This window comes from Tamandua tetradactyla, chromosome 15 (genome assembly GCF_023851605.1).
Source record: "Tamandua tetradactyla isolate mTamTet1 chromosome 15, mTamTet1.pri, whole genome shotgun sequence".
NCBI classification, from domain to species: Eukaryota; Metazoa; Chordata; class Mammalia; order Pilosa; family Myrmecophagidae; genus Tamandua; species Tamandua tetradactyla.
Genome location: NC_135341.1, coordinates 87,868,705 through 87,884,319, shown reverse-complemented (window position 1 = coordinate 87,884,319; position 15,615 = coordinate 87,868,705). Strand labels below are relative to the sequence as shown.

Below are 15,615 nucleotides of genomic sequence, written 5' to 3'. Positions count from 1 at the left end.
GCAAATTGGAGCTATTACGGGAGGCTCAGAATGCTTTTTATCTCTCAATCCTAATGCAATGCTTTATAAGAGCACATCTTTAATTCATCTCGTGACAAGCGAAGCTGATGGCATTGCAGCTGAGACCTGATGTAATCTTCCCTCCGTCCTGGAAGAATTTTCTTTTTGCGAGAAGTAGGGCTCTTTCCTCACCTCCCCTTTAGACAGTCACCATTTATTTTTCATAAATGCCACTCCAGTGGCTTTCACTGTGTCAGGGGTCTCGCTCGGTTTTAGATTAAGACCAACATTTTTGGCAACTGTCAGATATCCCGAAGGAAAGTAGCCATCTGATAATTAAACATGAGGACAGGAGTCCATTCAGGGTGTTAATTACTTCAGATGCATTTGAAAATGGATTGTGAAGTAACAAAAGATTTTTAAAAGTCAGACCTCACAGAGGGGAGTTGGGAACGGACAGGGCAATGTTACTCATTTTTCTTCCAGTTGACATTTCTTAAGGCTGCCGCCCCAAAGTTGCCGTTAAATTCACAACTTTCAAGTGAGAGTCTTGAAATAAGCTTATCTGTGCTCTGCCTCGCAGAGGTGTCTTTCCTGCATTGAAGGAAAATACCAACGAGTGCAAATTGAGTGCAAAAGCCAGGGCAGATTCACAAATGCGAAAGGACACTTTTAAGGAAAGACCAAGAACAATTAAAATGGGGGTGTCAGGAATCTCTGTCTGAGAAAGACTAATATTGAAGGAGTATTTGGAGCAAAAATTAAAATGAAGCAAAACTGCCAGGTCCCTCATTTGCACTTCCTGAGCCACCAAGTTGTAAAAGGCCAAGCAAAGCCAAGCTACCAAAGTGCAAACTAGCTCGGGAGGATTCCCGCAGCTACAGGCGGGGGAGGTTATGTCCCTCTGCTTTCAGCTCTACCTCTCTCAGTCACTTCCCATTAAAACCGTGCCCTCTGGGATGGCTGTGGAAACCTGGGGGCATCTGATGCAGCCACTAGTCTGTCCTGGGTCAGTGTGGTCCTTACGGGGGGCCGCGCTGTGCCCCGCTACCCACCCAGTGCGCGCTGAGCACCTCGGGTTCACACGCGCGCGACGGCCTCCTCTCCCTGGCATGAGCCTTGAGCCTCCCCAGCTGAGATCTGCACTCCCGGCCTTCAGGGTTCAAGCACTGCCCAGAGTGACCCTTAGAATCAAGGCCCTCCTGGGGCACGAGGATGTGGCCCCAGATGACACACTGTGGAAGCCACAGCCTCCCCCCGGCCCGTGGAGCACCTGGGCTCCACCAGCCCCTCCCCGAGGGCTCCCGAGTGGCGGATGCCCCTGCACGCCCTGCACCCGGACAGCTAGGCATGGCCCACCGCTGCCTCCCCTTGCAGAACTGTCTGTGCACTGGACTCCCCAGCTCTCTCAGCTGCTCACCCACTTGCGCCATCCACTTCATTTACCACATGTGGGACAATCTCTTTCCATGCATCTGCTTACATACTCATATTTTCTCTCCTTGTAACATTCCCTCCTCACTCTCTCCTCCAAATATTTTTTTTTCTTAGTTACTTTAGGAACGCCCTGTTTAAAAATCACACAAATGTTTTCCATGACTTGTAGATGAAAAATGATCTCTCCGCTTTTCTTTCCCTTTGCACCAAGCCAGGCCATGTGCCCTGACAGAGCTCAGCGTGGGGCCGCCACACCTGTGCACGCAGGGGTGCCGCTGCTCTGGTTGACCTTTCCAGCCTCTTTTACTGCCTAGTCAAGTCCCTCAGCACTTACTCAGCCCCCTCCCCACAGGCTGAGCCCCCTCCCTGCTGCAGACCCCTCCACGCTGCCCTCACCGCACAGCATTGCATCCCTGCCTTTACAAGTGCATCTGCTCTCTACATGGCAAATTGTTGGAAACAGAGTACTCGCGGTGCTTTTGTGTTTCCCCTTTCTCAGCTCCACCCTTCTGTGGTTTTGAAGTCTAAGAATAATGGTAAAGCTGTTCTTGTACCACAGGAAAGAAAAGCCATATATTCCCAAGGGAAGTGAGGTATAATAAAGAAGCTGAATCATGCACAGCCCTCAGGTTTGGCAGGGCCTGCAGAGACCCTTAGGCACAGCTACACGCTCTCCTTTGCTTTCTCGGCGTCTTCCCTCCGGCCTCCTTGTTTAAGAGCCATCTTCTTCGAGTTTAACATTTTAAAATTTTAATTATTAGTATTATAACAATACTGTGCTCTAATATAACTCTAGTACTTAGCTACATTTTAAATTAAATCAGCTTTGCTGTGCTAGTTTAAGAAGCAAATGGCTACTTGTAATAATTTCTTAAGCTAAATATGTTCTGAATTTTAGACACCAGGCCTAAACTTGAATTTGACGGCTACAACTCTCAAACATAGCAGCACCGGGCAGTGAGTGGTATTCCCACAATTTAAAACTATCTAGAAATATTCATCATAAAATGAAAGTGACCTCATAATCTTTTTGCATGTGTGTGAACTCCCTTTAGTAAATAACATCAACAAAAAATTTTGAAATTAGCTTAACTCTGATTTGTCCTGCTATTTCAAGTATACACAGAATGTCAGGCCCAAACACACATGCCTGCTGGCTCATGGACGAGTTCCGCATGATGGATCTGTCCAAAGGTTGTTTAAAAGGTGATGAAGGAAGGCAGACTATATATTGTGGAAGTCTTAAGGGTGTGTGTTTTTGAATCCTGGATGAGACATTAATTTTAGAGGCAACTCAGTAGTTCTGAAGTCAAAAGAACTGAAGTCACAAAGTAACTGTGCACTGTTATATTAGACAGGAAACCAACCCAAACGGGGGTAAACAGAAAGTAAATCTCTGTTGCCTCATAGAACTGAACAGTAGGAAGAGAAATGGCTCAAGGAGGGCGAGTGACGTGACCAGGTCTCAGCGTCTTCGTGGCTGGCTCCTCTCCTGGGCGCAAGACGGCGGCCAGCACCTCCAGAGGCTGCGTCGTTCTTCTGGAGCAGAGAAATCTCTGTCCCACCATTACCAGCCCAAATCGTAATAGACCCTGTAGTTCTCGTGGGGCTGCAGACCCACCTGGAGCTAATTCCCGTGGCCATGGGGACGGAACACTCATTGGCGCATGCTCCATGAATTCAGGGATATAATTGACTCCACCTGGAAGCACAGGTGCTGAGAGTGGGAAGGCAGTTTCCTCTGCGGTAATATTGCCACGGGAAGGGAGAACAATATTGGGCAGAACCCTCCCTCTCCAAAGAAAAAAAAAAGAGAGAGAGAGAGAGATAAATCCTAGAAGGCCACTAGAGTGACTCAAAGCAGCTCTCTGTGCTTCCTTCCTTATCTGCAAAGTTTAAGAGTTATTCTGTATACATTATAGAACCCTGAGCAATAACTAAAACGATGCAGGTGAAAAGGCTCTGCAGTCTATATAATCCATGTAATTTATGCCATATAAATATAAATATTCTTGCAATTTATGTCACCAATTATATCACTATCTTTCATTCTACTTACAAAGCTCTCTCTGGTTTCGTTAAATGACTAAAGGTAGACCTGCTTCCAGTGAAGTGCTCTGTCATAAATACAGTACTTTATGATCCAAGAAATATAGAGAATAACCATTTTTACATGTGATTTGCCCCATTAGGCATAAACCACTTAATTAAGACAGACTGTCAGAAATTGAGAGCTCAAGAAATAGAGGTTGAAATATATTACTTAGAGTTATGATGGTACTTGCAACCAAAATTATATTATCTGTGGAAGTTGAGCAGAGGTGAAGAGAGAAAGGAAGGGACAGCTGAAGTAAAATTTGGCATTTGTCATAGTAAAAAATCAATAGATTCTTTCTGGAGTTGATAAATCAAGAAATGGAGCTGTGTGCATGATATTTGGAGTCATAGGGCAACAATCAGAAGCAATAAAAACATAAATGGCTAGGAGATAAATTTATATTTTTTAGCAAAGGGGGACGAGTTAATTTAACTTATCACTTTTCATCCTTCTGTACTACCTAAATGTTTTTAGGTGTTTGAATTGCATCTATTTAAAATATTCCTCTTCAGGTTAACACAATACTAAAAGCCAATACCATCCAGGATAGGTCCATTTATATGACGGCAATAGCATCAAGACATCCTAGCAGGCACACACCACTACAAAAAAAAATTAGATGGCAAATGAGAAACCAAGGAAAGCATTTTCAACATACACGCTGGCAGGTCGCCTTCCCTGCATCCGTGATAAATTGCAATCTCCTTAATAGATCCCATTTACGAGTGGTGTTACCTGGTGTAGCTTACCTTCTGTGTGCCTCCGCCGCCTCGTCTGTGAGTTAGGGAGGGTTGGCCCTTCCCTCCCTGGTCGGGAGCAGATAAAACATCCAGAGTGGGGCCCAGCTCATAAAAGTCAATAAACATTAGCTGCTGATATTACTATTAATATCAGAGATCAATAAGAAAAGGTAAGCATAGCAACAGAAAAATGGACAAAGGAATAAGTAGAAGAAACACAAATGACCAATAACTACTAAAATAAGTTCAGCTCCATCAATAATGAAATAAAACAAGTTGCATCAACAATTGAGTGTCATGTTTTGCCTGTGGAATTTCCACAACTGCACACTCAGTGAGCTTGACTCTGCCTGGGTAAGCCTGGGCTTGGGAAGTGTGAGCTCTCCAACTTACTTAGTAGGTGATTGAGGAAACTGTAATGCAGTATCATGGAATCCTAGTCAGTCATTTAAAAACTGATTGGCCCTGCCATCTCCCCCAAATTATTTTTGATGTGAAAAGATATTCATAATATATTATAGAGGTAAAATGAGAAAAATTCTAAATGGTGTGTACAATAAGATTCCATTTTGGTTACACAAAACTTAGCCATATATATCTATATATAATATTAAAATATTGGGTGGGATCATAGGAATTTTTATTTTCTTCTTTCCTTATATTTCCATATAAATGATCTGACTCTGGTTAACTCTGACCCAAACCATCCTAAAAGCACAGTTGGTAATTGGCAATTTTCATTTAAGTGCAGATTACAGAGGCAGAAGTTTGAAGTTTTTTGTTTGTTGTTTTTTCTGCTGGCAAAAGAGCAGAAGGCTATTGGGTGTTTGAGGCCATTTATTTGCAAAACAGAAATATTGCCAGTATTATACCAAAACATCAACCTTTGAAATAATTTCACAGTGTACAAAAAGCCTCCAAATTTTCTTAGATATAAAATATCTAACATTGTTAAGTGGCCTCTCGCAGATGTATAAATGTATGCTAGGTGCATTTATTCTCTGTTAAGTTAAAACTTACGAGGAAACTCAATATAAATCGTTTCAAGAGAAGGTAACCTGGAGCACCGATTTTCTCTTTTTAAAGGCTGTTCTGCTGTCTTTAGTGGTTCTGACCAGTGAGGTCATCTAAGTGGGGTGGCGGGGAAGGCCTGGCACTGGCGTGAAGGACAGTGAGAGAAACCCGTGTGTCTAGGGACGGTTTAACAGAGGAGTTGACGGTCGGCCGTGAGACACCAAGGACCACGGGGCTAAGGCGTCATCCAGCCCGTCACCAAGCATGCACTGAGCGCCAGCGTTTACCTGACCTCGTGCGGGCATGGAGATACGGACGTGGGGGCCGAGTCGCCCAGCCCTGCCCTCGGGAACTCCAGCTCAAAGGACAGACATGATGGGATTTAATACATGCCATAAACCTGGCTCTAAGCCTCATTGGGAATACAGCTGTGTAGGGATTGGTTATAAAAGTTTGTCACTTAAGAAATTCCATTATTTCTCTCACTACCGTCATCCATCAGTGAGGCGCACGCTCCTTGAAGGGCAGTTGTGTTCCTCTCTAACCCCGCATGCAGCTCGTTATTCAGTAGCTTCTCAAATATTTACTGAGGGAGTGAGTTACTGTACTCTTTCAGGTGTGGGTGGAAACATGTCACTCATGCTTTTTAGAACCTGTCCGGAGGACAGATGTTTAACAGTCTCCGTTCTGCTCCTTTCAAGTACGTGAGAGGTTTCTGTGGTCCTCCTCGCTGGCTTTGCTGCTTCTGCATTTGACCCCACTTGTATGCGCAGAGGAGAAAGAAGGCTGTGCCTTTTGATGGAAATAAGCTAAAACTGTTATCACAGCCAGAAAGCATATTTCTCATGAATCTTTTCACTTAAAAATAAGTCTCTTATATCCTGACACATCCTTCCGAAGGTAATCACTTTGATACTTGCCTTGGAAACTGATCATCAACGTGAAACTTGCCTATTTGGATGCCTTTTTTTTGGACTCTGGGCTCCTACGTACAGACGTATGGTCCCTTTTTGCTTATGGCCCCCCGTCCTGCAGTCAGCTCCACACCAGCTTCCCTTTTCGGACACCAGGTGGCATCCCATGGCACAGACAGGACGGCCGCCTGGGACCCCTGGAAGCGGCTGGCAGGCCGGGCTGAGCTGGGGGCAGTCAGGGGGCTCTCAGCGTGTGTTCCCTGTGGCTGCGGCCAGGTTCGTTTTCACCCATCCCCAGTCCCTGGTCGCTGCTCCCTGGTGATTCCCTGGCACCTCCCCTACCCCAGCTCCTCATGTCCCCTCCCAGGTTCAGAGACTTGCCTCTCAGATCAGACTTGCAGCTTCTCTGGAACTCAGCCCTAGGACTTAGCACTCGCTTTGCTCCACGCCAGGCAAATTGTCAAATTGACCTCCCAAAATAAAGGTGTGGATGGTTCCTTATCTCAGTTCCATTGTAGCTTTTTCTAAGTTACTGGTGAACGTGTCAGGTGCAGTCAATGAAAACCCGATTCAGGTTAGCCTGAGCAAAGGTAAGTCCCCACCGCGTTGAGTTGGCCCTGGACATGCTGAGGTTCAGGGATCCAAACACGTTTTCTCCTGTTTCTTCTTCTCCCTTAGCCTTGCCTTCCTCTGCATGTCTAGCCTCACAGCCCACTGTGTGAAGTAGGAGAGGGTAGCTGCGGCAGCCCCAGGCTTCTGTTCTGGCTGGAATAACACTTCATTCTCTGGGAGTTTCAGAGAAGCATCAGATTGGCTCTGCTGGTGTCTCAGGGCCACACAAGGTCATTGCTCACCACCCCAAGGCACCAGGTGCGGGGACCACCAGGCCTGGACACCCCCCCAGCCCCATGGCCAGGGAACGCAGTCAATTTTGTGGAGAAGGTGGCGGGAGGACAAGCACAAAGGACACTGCGCAGCCTTGACTTCCATGCTTCATGATAGCAGGATGTTCAGAAACAGCAGCTCGAAATGAAGCAGACGGGCCCTGTGCCACCACAAACACACGGAGACACTTCATCACATGAGACAAAACTTCTTTCCTAATTATAAAGCTGATGTTGGAGAGAAAAAAGGAAATCCCATAGGTGTGAGGAACCAAGAGAAATCAAAGCAAGAGTGGAAACCCACTGCTGTCAGCAGCCACACTAATTCTGTCTCGGCCACTGGCCGCCGGTTGCAGAGCTGGGGTCCTGCTTCTGATGCACATCAGAGCCCTGTCTGTAAACTCACCACTGTAATAGAACTTGAGCAGAGTTCTTAGAAAAAAGCTTAGAATCTCAAAATACTCTCTTAGTTAGACTCCGTCCACCAGTCTTAAGAAACAATAAAGAAACTTGCCATTTGAGAAATTAAAATCCCTGGGCTGTGGCACGGGCAGCTGTGACATAGGAAATGCAAACCAGTCAATTAACAAAAAATGTAAGGACTTTTGAAAGACCTTCCCCAGCCTCATTCCCCTTCCTCATTCCCAAAAAGCCAAATGAAATGATACTTCCTCAGCCCAAGCAGAAGGAAATCCCGCAGTGGGGTGTGGTAGCAGGCGGTTAATTAAAGATGAGCTCACGTGGAAAATTTGCAAAGAGAAACATCACAAAAGAAAACCAGGAGATACACAAAATAAAAGTAAGCTAAAAGAACTAGCACCCTAAGAAACTAAAAGAATTACAAAAATGTGAGAAAGATTACTAAATGGACTTATTAAAAATTGCTAAAGACATAGAGGAGCCAGAAAATTAGGAATGAACAGTACAATATGAAAAAAGAACTTTTCAAAATGAAAAATATGGCTATTGACATTGAAAACTAACTCATTGAGATGAATCACAGATTAAATCCAGCTGGTAAACCCAAATGCAGTACAGATAAAAAATATGAAAAACTGCTTAAGAGACATGGCACATAGCATGAAAAAATCCAGAATACATCAATAAGAGATTCAAACGGGGAAAGTAAAGACAATCTATTCATGGCAATAATTCAAGAGGTATTAGATGACAACTTTTCAGAAGTGAACAGAGAAATTGAAACAGCACCAATGGAAAAGTTAAAACTAATGCAAATCCACATACATCATAGTGAAGCCTGAGCTCCACAAAGCCACAGTGGAAATCTTAAAACAACAAGAGAAGGACGATGGTTTACCCACAGCAGAAAACAACACGGATGACAGATTTATCATTGGCCACAATAAATAAATCTAATAAGAAATGACTATGAAATTAATGATAATGATTAATGGGGAGGGTAAAACTAGGTAGAGCCAGTTACTCCATAATCTACCACAATATTCAGAGATGAAGGACACTGAGGTGCAGTGGATGGAGAGAAGATGTTGTATAAATTGGAGATTGCAGCACAAATTCTGCTTATTAAAACAATCCAATTTTAACTCAAGTGATCATATTCATCTGTTTCTGAAAATGGCGCAAAAGAATCTGACAAAAGGACTAAAAAGATAGTCCTTTTCAATGTAGATAAGAAATGCTGAAGTTGCTTTATATCTGGCATGATACTGCAGGCATTCTTTAACAATTTAAAATGATGCAAAGGGTTCTGAGGCACTAGGAAGCTGGTGAAGAATCTCCTTTGGATTCTCTCCAAAGTTCTGTCCAGGATTTTAGGCTCGCCTCCTTGTAGCTCTCTTGTCTTCAACCGTGGAAGTAGAACTCATTATTTTCTTTTTGTTTATTAGCTCCTTTGACTCTATTCTGATTGTTTCACATTCTCTTGTTAGATTTATGGTCTGCACTGGGAATCCACCTGTTCAGGTTTCTACAGTACCTGGGCAGAGATAACTTCCATGGCTGGTAAGCAAGGGACATTTTCTTCCACACCAGTCGTTGAAATGCTCTATGATGGAGATGCTTTGGATTTTTTTCTTTTATGTGCATGATTGACTTTGAGCTGGTTTTGTAGGCAACAAATCAGGTTTGAGAGAAAGTCGGAAGAGGCAGTTCTGTCTTCTGCTGGATGTTGTGGCTGAGTCTGGGTAGCTTCCTATTCGGTTTAGCCTTTGCGTGACAATTTGGCTCACTCGTTTGGAGGCCCATGATGTTCCCTCACCCGGGCCTTGGATGAGCCCGTCACAGCAAAGCAACTCTGCCATGCACGCTGGGCGATGGGCACCTGTGGCAGAGCTGGACACCAGGGAGCAGATACCAGACCCAGGGACCAAAGCCCCGATGCTGCCGTGATTAGCTCATTTTCTTCCGAGAGTCAAGCCACATGGGAAGCCAAATCATGACCAGCACCCACTGTATTAATCCGCTGCAGGAAATTACTGTCACCAGCATTATAAATACCCAATGGTTATATGACTAAAAGCGTTCTTTCCCGTAGATGGGCCTGCACATAGGCAGATAATATCCAGATGGTGGTGTGGTGGGCGTGGGCACAGGAGAGGACAGATGGTTGGATTGGATGTCTGTCTGCCTCCTTCATTGTGAAGGTAGTGTTTTCTCCAACGGGACATTTTTGAAGTACTTGACAGCTCTACACATAAAATATTTAAAAACTCCTCAAAGTTTGGCGGAATGGCTGAATCTGGCATTGTCTGTGTAAGGTTGGGTTGGTCGCATGCAGGGTTTGCACCTGTGGTTTTCTCGTTTCTTCCTTGACTGACCAGCCTTCTCCTATACTGATACTCTGCAAGTTTGTCATCATTCCTGAGGGCATCTGTGTCATCTGATGTCCTTTAATAGTTGATGGGGAGGGGGGTGATAGCGACACCTCCCTATATGGTAACAGATGGCACACGTTCACACGATGGTGGCTTCGTGACAAGAGGGCCTCATAACCAGGTGTCAGGTCGTTGATGAAAAGCCACCTGTGAGAAGAAACACCCGTGAGTTTAGCCTCACGTAAGGTGATATTCCCAAAGCCTGCGACACTTGTCATCTAAGACAATGAATGTTGAACTGCTTTTAGGGGTGGGACATGCTCTTCTTTTAGTGTCCAAAGAAAGCTACGGCTCTGTCTTCATAAGAAAAGGGGGGGGTGGTGTATATATATATAAAGAAAACTCTATAGTCTCAGGAGCTCTGGGTTAAGACTTTTGAGTCCAAAGGCATATTTGGTCTCTAACGCACTTAACCCTTACTTCTCATTCTAAACAAGCAAGAAAATGCCCTTTATTTCAGGTAATCAGTTCTCATTTTTTTCCGGGAAACAAGGGACCAAATCAATATGCAATAATAATTTTGGTTTAAATTAAAAGCTCTCTCTTGGCCTTGAGAATGTGCTCTGTTTCTATTCCTGGGGTCTGTAATGGATTTACATGGCAGGCTCATTGCAGGCTTTATGTGCTGTGCCTTATGGGAGAATGTAATGCGCGGGGAATCAGATTGAAACTTGGGGAAGGAGCAGCTGGTTGGCTTTTCAGAGCGAACTCAGGCCCATTTTCCAGAGCCTGACTGCAAAGCCTGATGACCTCACCAGCCACAGGGTGGCAAATGAACTGTCTTTGGATGCCCAGCTCCTGTGTTAATAGCTTTAAAATACAGGTTGTTTATGGGAAAGAGGTCGAGAGCTCTTATCAACTTTCCTGTCCCAGGGGTCCTGAATATATCATTCTTTTTTCATTGCCAGAATGGCAGATAGTGTTAAAGAAGGAAAACAAAGAAATGGGTTTTTATTTCAAAAGATAGCAGAGTGAGTGTCCAGTGAATCTATATTTGAAATGAGACACCTAAAACCCAAACCACCCCATCGCGGGCATTATCCTGTACTGTTGGAATCACAGTGTGGTTTCTGTGATTTTTCTAAAGGTGCTTAACTCTACTTGGTCACAAGCAATCTAATGCCATCCATGTAAGCATGCTGTATCTGAGGCTGCCAGTTAAATTCTAACCCTAATATGTTTGGTGGTTTGTCCTTTTTCATTTCTATCCCTTCCCCACCATCACCTCCCCACCTTACCTTCATGGAGTTCAGAATTTCTTCTAAGCAGAGTTGATTCTCAATTATGTTTCTGTTGACCATCTAGATTTTCAGACCTTGTCCATAATTCTATAAACTGTCTACTTTTATCTGTTTCATTGGCAAGTTTGAAAGTTATGAAAAATAGAAAAATATGCATATGTATGCATCCAATTTTATTTTTATCAGTAATTCTAGTGAAAGCTTTGGTGAGATATTTTAATCTTGGACCATGCTTCAAACATGGATACCATGTGCTTTGTTTCTTGCGGAAGTGAGGGCTGGACTGGTTGTGTGGTTTCTGCATCACTTAAAAGTTTCTTGAGAGTAAGTAAATCATGCAACCGCTTCAAATCTCAGTTTTCGCATTTCATGGCAGCTTTACTATATGTATCTATCCTAATTAAAAAAAAAGTCTGTTGGGATCTCAGAAGTGAGATTACACTGAAGCTGTAGATTTTGAAAACAGAGTAGATCAGCTTTATGGGGAAACAACACTGTAGGACAGCAAAACCCAAAACCTGTGTAGCTGCTTACTCACGCAGATATAAAAGGCCATTGTGTCCATAAAACTGGGGTAAGCTGAATTTAAAAGCAAAATCATAGAGAATTAAACTGTGATAATCAAAATAAAATAATTAATAGATGACCTGATATAACTGACTACTTAGAAAATCTAAAAGCCCCAAATGACAGAATATTAGAGAGCTCAGATATCGGCCGGACATAATATTGACCCGCAAAAGCCAATAGCTTCCCTATGCTTCAGTTACAGCTAATGATAAGATGTCATTGGAAAATTACTTCATTTGCAAAAGGATTTAAGAGTCTACTATAGATAAAATAGACTTACTCAGTAAATAAGATATCTGAGAAGAAAAATCTTACACTTTAGAGAAGACAAAAAGACAGTGTCAATGAGTGAAGAGAACCACCACGGAATAGAAGAAGGCGCAATCGTGTAACAGAGTCAACTTCCCCCAAATAATCTCTCCCTTCAGAGTAAATGTAGTGGAATCTCACTTCTAAATTCCCAACATATTTTTAAAAAGAGATTCTATAGTTCATATGGAACATTTGTTGAAGACAACAGGATACTCTTTTTTTACTCAGATTCCATCAAGACAAACTAAAAATAGGAGAAATATTGAGAAATAGAGATGAAACTTTCATGGCTCATGAAGTAGGAAAATAGCCGTAACTCCAAACCATAAATCATAAAACATTGAAGTATGAAGTATCTCTGCCAAACGATGTGAAACCTTGAACAAGATACAGAAATTCTCTGAAAACTGACTCAGTCCTTTCACCCCGTCAGCACATTGCGTTCCTGAAAGGACCAGCCGATGTCCCTTTGTCTAGAGCACAAAGTCGATGGATGGGCCATAAAAATGGGGGTGGGGTGGGGAATTGTCTTCAAAATGGCAGATGAGGGAGAAACCATCACGAGCCACATTTCCTAGCCAGGCCTGCTGCTAGAGGTTATTTGGGTGGAGAGGGATGGCAGCAATTTCCAAATCAAAACATAATTCATCTGTAACTTATGGGGCTTCGCTCTATGCCATGTCAATTGGAATGCAATGAACTGCAAAATGATGTATTCCCCGCAGAAAGGAAATAACAGATTTGGTGACAGATGCTTGAAGCAGATAATCCTGTGGCTGTTTTAAAGTACAGCCCCCATCCTTTTACTCTACTCCCATCAAGGGGTGGGGGCCTGTGTTCCCTCCCTTTGAACCTAGACCTTACAACTGTGGAGGAATGGGCACTGTTCCAGTCTCTGAGCCCTCATAAGCCGGCAGCCAGTGTGTCCTGTGTCTCGGGGCACTCACTCTTAGAATCAGCCGCCATGCTGTGAGGGAGCCAATCACACTGGGGCAAGTCCACTTGAAGAGGGACCAGCAGCCAGCGAGACTGGCCAGCCATGGGGAGGGTCCATCTCTGAAGTGAATCTTCCAGCCCCATTAGAGCTCCTCTAGCTAAAGCCATATGGGGAGAAATGAGCTAAGCGTATTGAACCCTGCCACACTGCTGATTTGTGAGCAAAATAAATGATTGCTGTTGTCGCCACTAAGTTTTGGGTGGTTTCTTATGCAAAAATGGATAAACAGAATAAAACCCAACTTAAAACTATAGTCTGCTTCAGCTTACACCACCCTATGTCACCGCTTTCTCCATACTATTCTTCAATAAATAGCCAGTTCCATTTAAAAATAGGTAATAACCAAAGAGGAGGAAATAAGCCATGTTCATCAGAAATACAAACTACATTTTTAAAAAAGAGTGGAGGAAAGAAATTTAAGCCAATGAAGGATCTGCAATCCCCAAACAAATTTACTGAAGTATTACAGAAATTTAGAGTTCTCCATTATCTTGAAGAATTTGCAAATAATATGGATCTCTCTCTCTCTCTCCCTAAATATCAAGCAAACAAAAATGCTTGGAGAAGAGATTCAAGATTTCATAGAAGAGACATAAAATAAGCAAGAGGATTTAAAAATGTCCTGGCAGAGCTTAGGAGACAAACCGGCAAAGAAATAACACCACTAAAAAGTTCAACAACACTTTCAAAGGAGCAAAGGTAGAATGAAGTTCTCTGAAAACATTGTTAGGGATATAGAAGATGAGCTTGAGTAAATAACACAAAGCAAAGTAAAAAAGGAACAAACATATACTAATGACCGCAGAGAATATGACAGAAATGGATGATAGGCAGATGGGTATTCTGAGGAGAAAACGTGAAGAATATTCAAAAACACCATAGAATAATATTATCCTGAAAGAATACAATAATTGGTTTGAAAAACTTAAAGGGCCCACTGTATTTCAGGAAGATTTCATTTGGAATCTTCTGCTCTATGAAATAATGTTGTAAAGTCACTGAATTTCAAGGTTAAATAAAGAACATTGGAGGCATCCAGACAGAAAATGCAGCTCCCTCGCGAGAGCAGAAATGATCAGACGGGCCCAGGACTTGAGCCGAGTGACATGCAATGTCGGGAGATGGAAAAGCAGCTCATATTCATTTCTGAGGAAAATAATGCGAACCCCCAAGCCAAACTGTCCTTCCATTATAAACACAACAGATGGATGTTGTAATAAGCACTATGGGACAATGGGTTATTCCTTTAGGGAAAAGCTAAAAGCCTAATTCACACAATTCCTAAAAGAAACTCAAGAGGGGTGATATAAGTACATATTAAGAAAAAATTCTGAAAATGTTAGAAGCCATTTCTATAATGTTGGAATATTAACAGTCTTCCTAAATAAGACTCAAAAGCTAAAATCAGTAAATAAAAAAATTAACCACTCTAACTATACACAAGTTTAAAAAGATAAATACTTAGAAAACAAATGGCAGACTAGAAGAAGATATTTGCAACACAGTTGACAATTACATTGTCTTGAATACACAAAGAGCACCAACAAATAAATGTGAGAATACAATGCAATTGAAAATTGGGTAAAAAATATGAACATGTAATTAATAGCTATATATGTGTGTGTGTAAATGTATATGTAGGTTTGTATGTATATATAAGTCAAGTATAAAATGAAGTTTACTTAATAAACAGGGAAATAAAGTAAGACATTTTTTATATATGTAAATCACAAGATTTAAATAGTTTATTCATATTTAGTGTTGTCAAGAATGAAGAAAATCAGGCAGCTTATACACTTTTTGAAATTTGGAGCTTTGTCATTATTAGCCAAAATTTTAAACATGCTGTTTTGGTTTGCAAAATACTACTGGAAATGCAGTATACCAGAAATGGAATGGCTTCTAAAAAGAGAATTTATTGTTTATAGTTCTAAGGCAAAAAAAATATCCAAACTAAGGCATCCAGAGAAAGATACCTTGAGCAAGAAAGGCCAATGTCTGCCACAAGGGAAGGCACGTGGTTGGCATCTGCTGGTCTTTGTTCCTGGTTCCATTGCTTCCAGCTTCTGATGCCAGTAGTTTCTCTAAGCATCTGTGGGCCTTCACTTAGCCCCTCTAGACACAACTTTGGGTTCTGGCTTGCTTAGCATCTCATGGGAAGGCACATGGTGACGTCTGCTGGCTCTGCATCTCCACCATCTGTACCTAGGCATCTCTCTCTCTGTTGGCACCCCAGGCATCTCCAAATGTCTGTGTCTAGGTCAGCTCTGAAATAGCTGTTCTCCAAGCATCTGCAGCTGAGGTTTCTCCAAAATGTTCCCCCTTTTAAAGGACTCCAGTAAACTAATCAAGACCCACCTTGAATGGGCACAGTCACATCTCCATCCAATCAAAAGGCCACACCCACAGTTGATTGTGTCGCGTATCCATGGAAACCGCCTAGTCAAGAGTTCCACCCTACCATATTGAATCAGGATTAAAGGAAACATGGTTACCCCCACAAGACTAGATCAAGAAAAGAGGGCATATCTTCTCTGGGGTACATAACAGCTT

The 15,615-nt window shown here is 42.7% G+C and overlaps 1 protein-coding gene across 3 annotated transcripts in view; it reads left to right on the top strand.

Annotated features, from left to right (window-relative positions):
• SLC9A9 (solute carrier family 9 member A9) overlaps positions 1-15,615 on the top strand; it is a 558,227-nt gene that overhangs the window by 186,284 nt on the left and 356,328 nt on the right. The window lies entirely within an intron of this gene.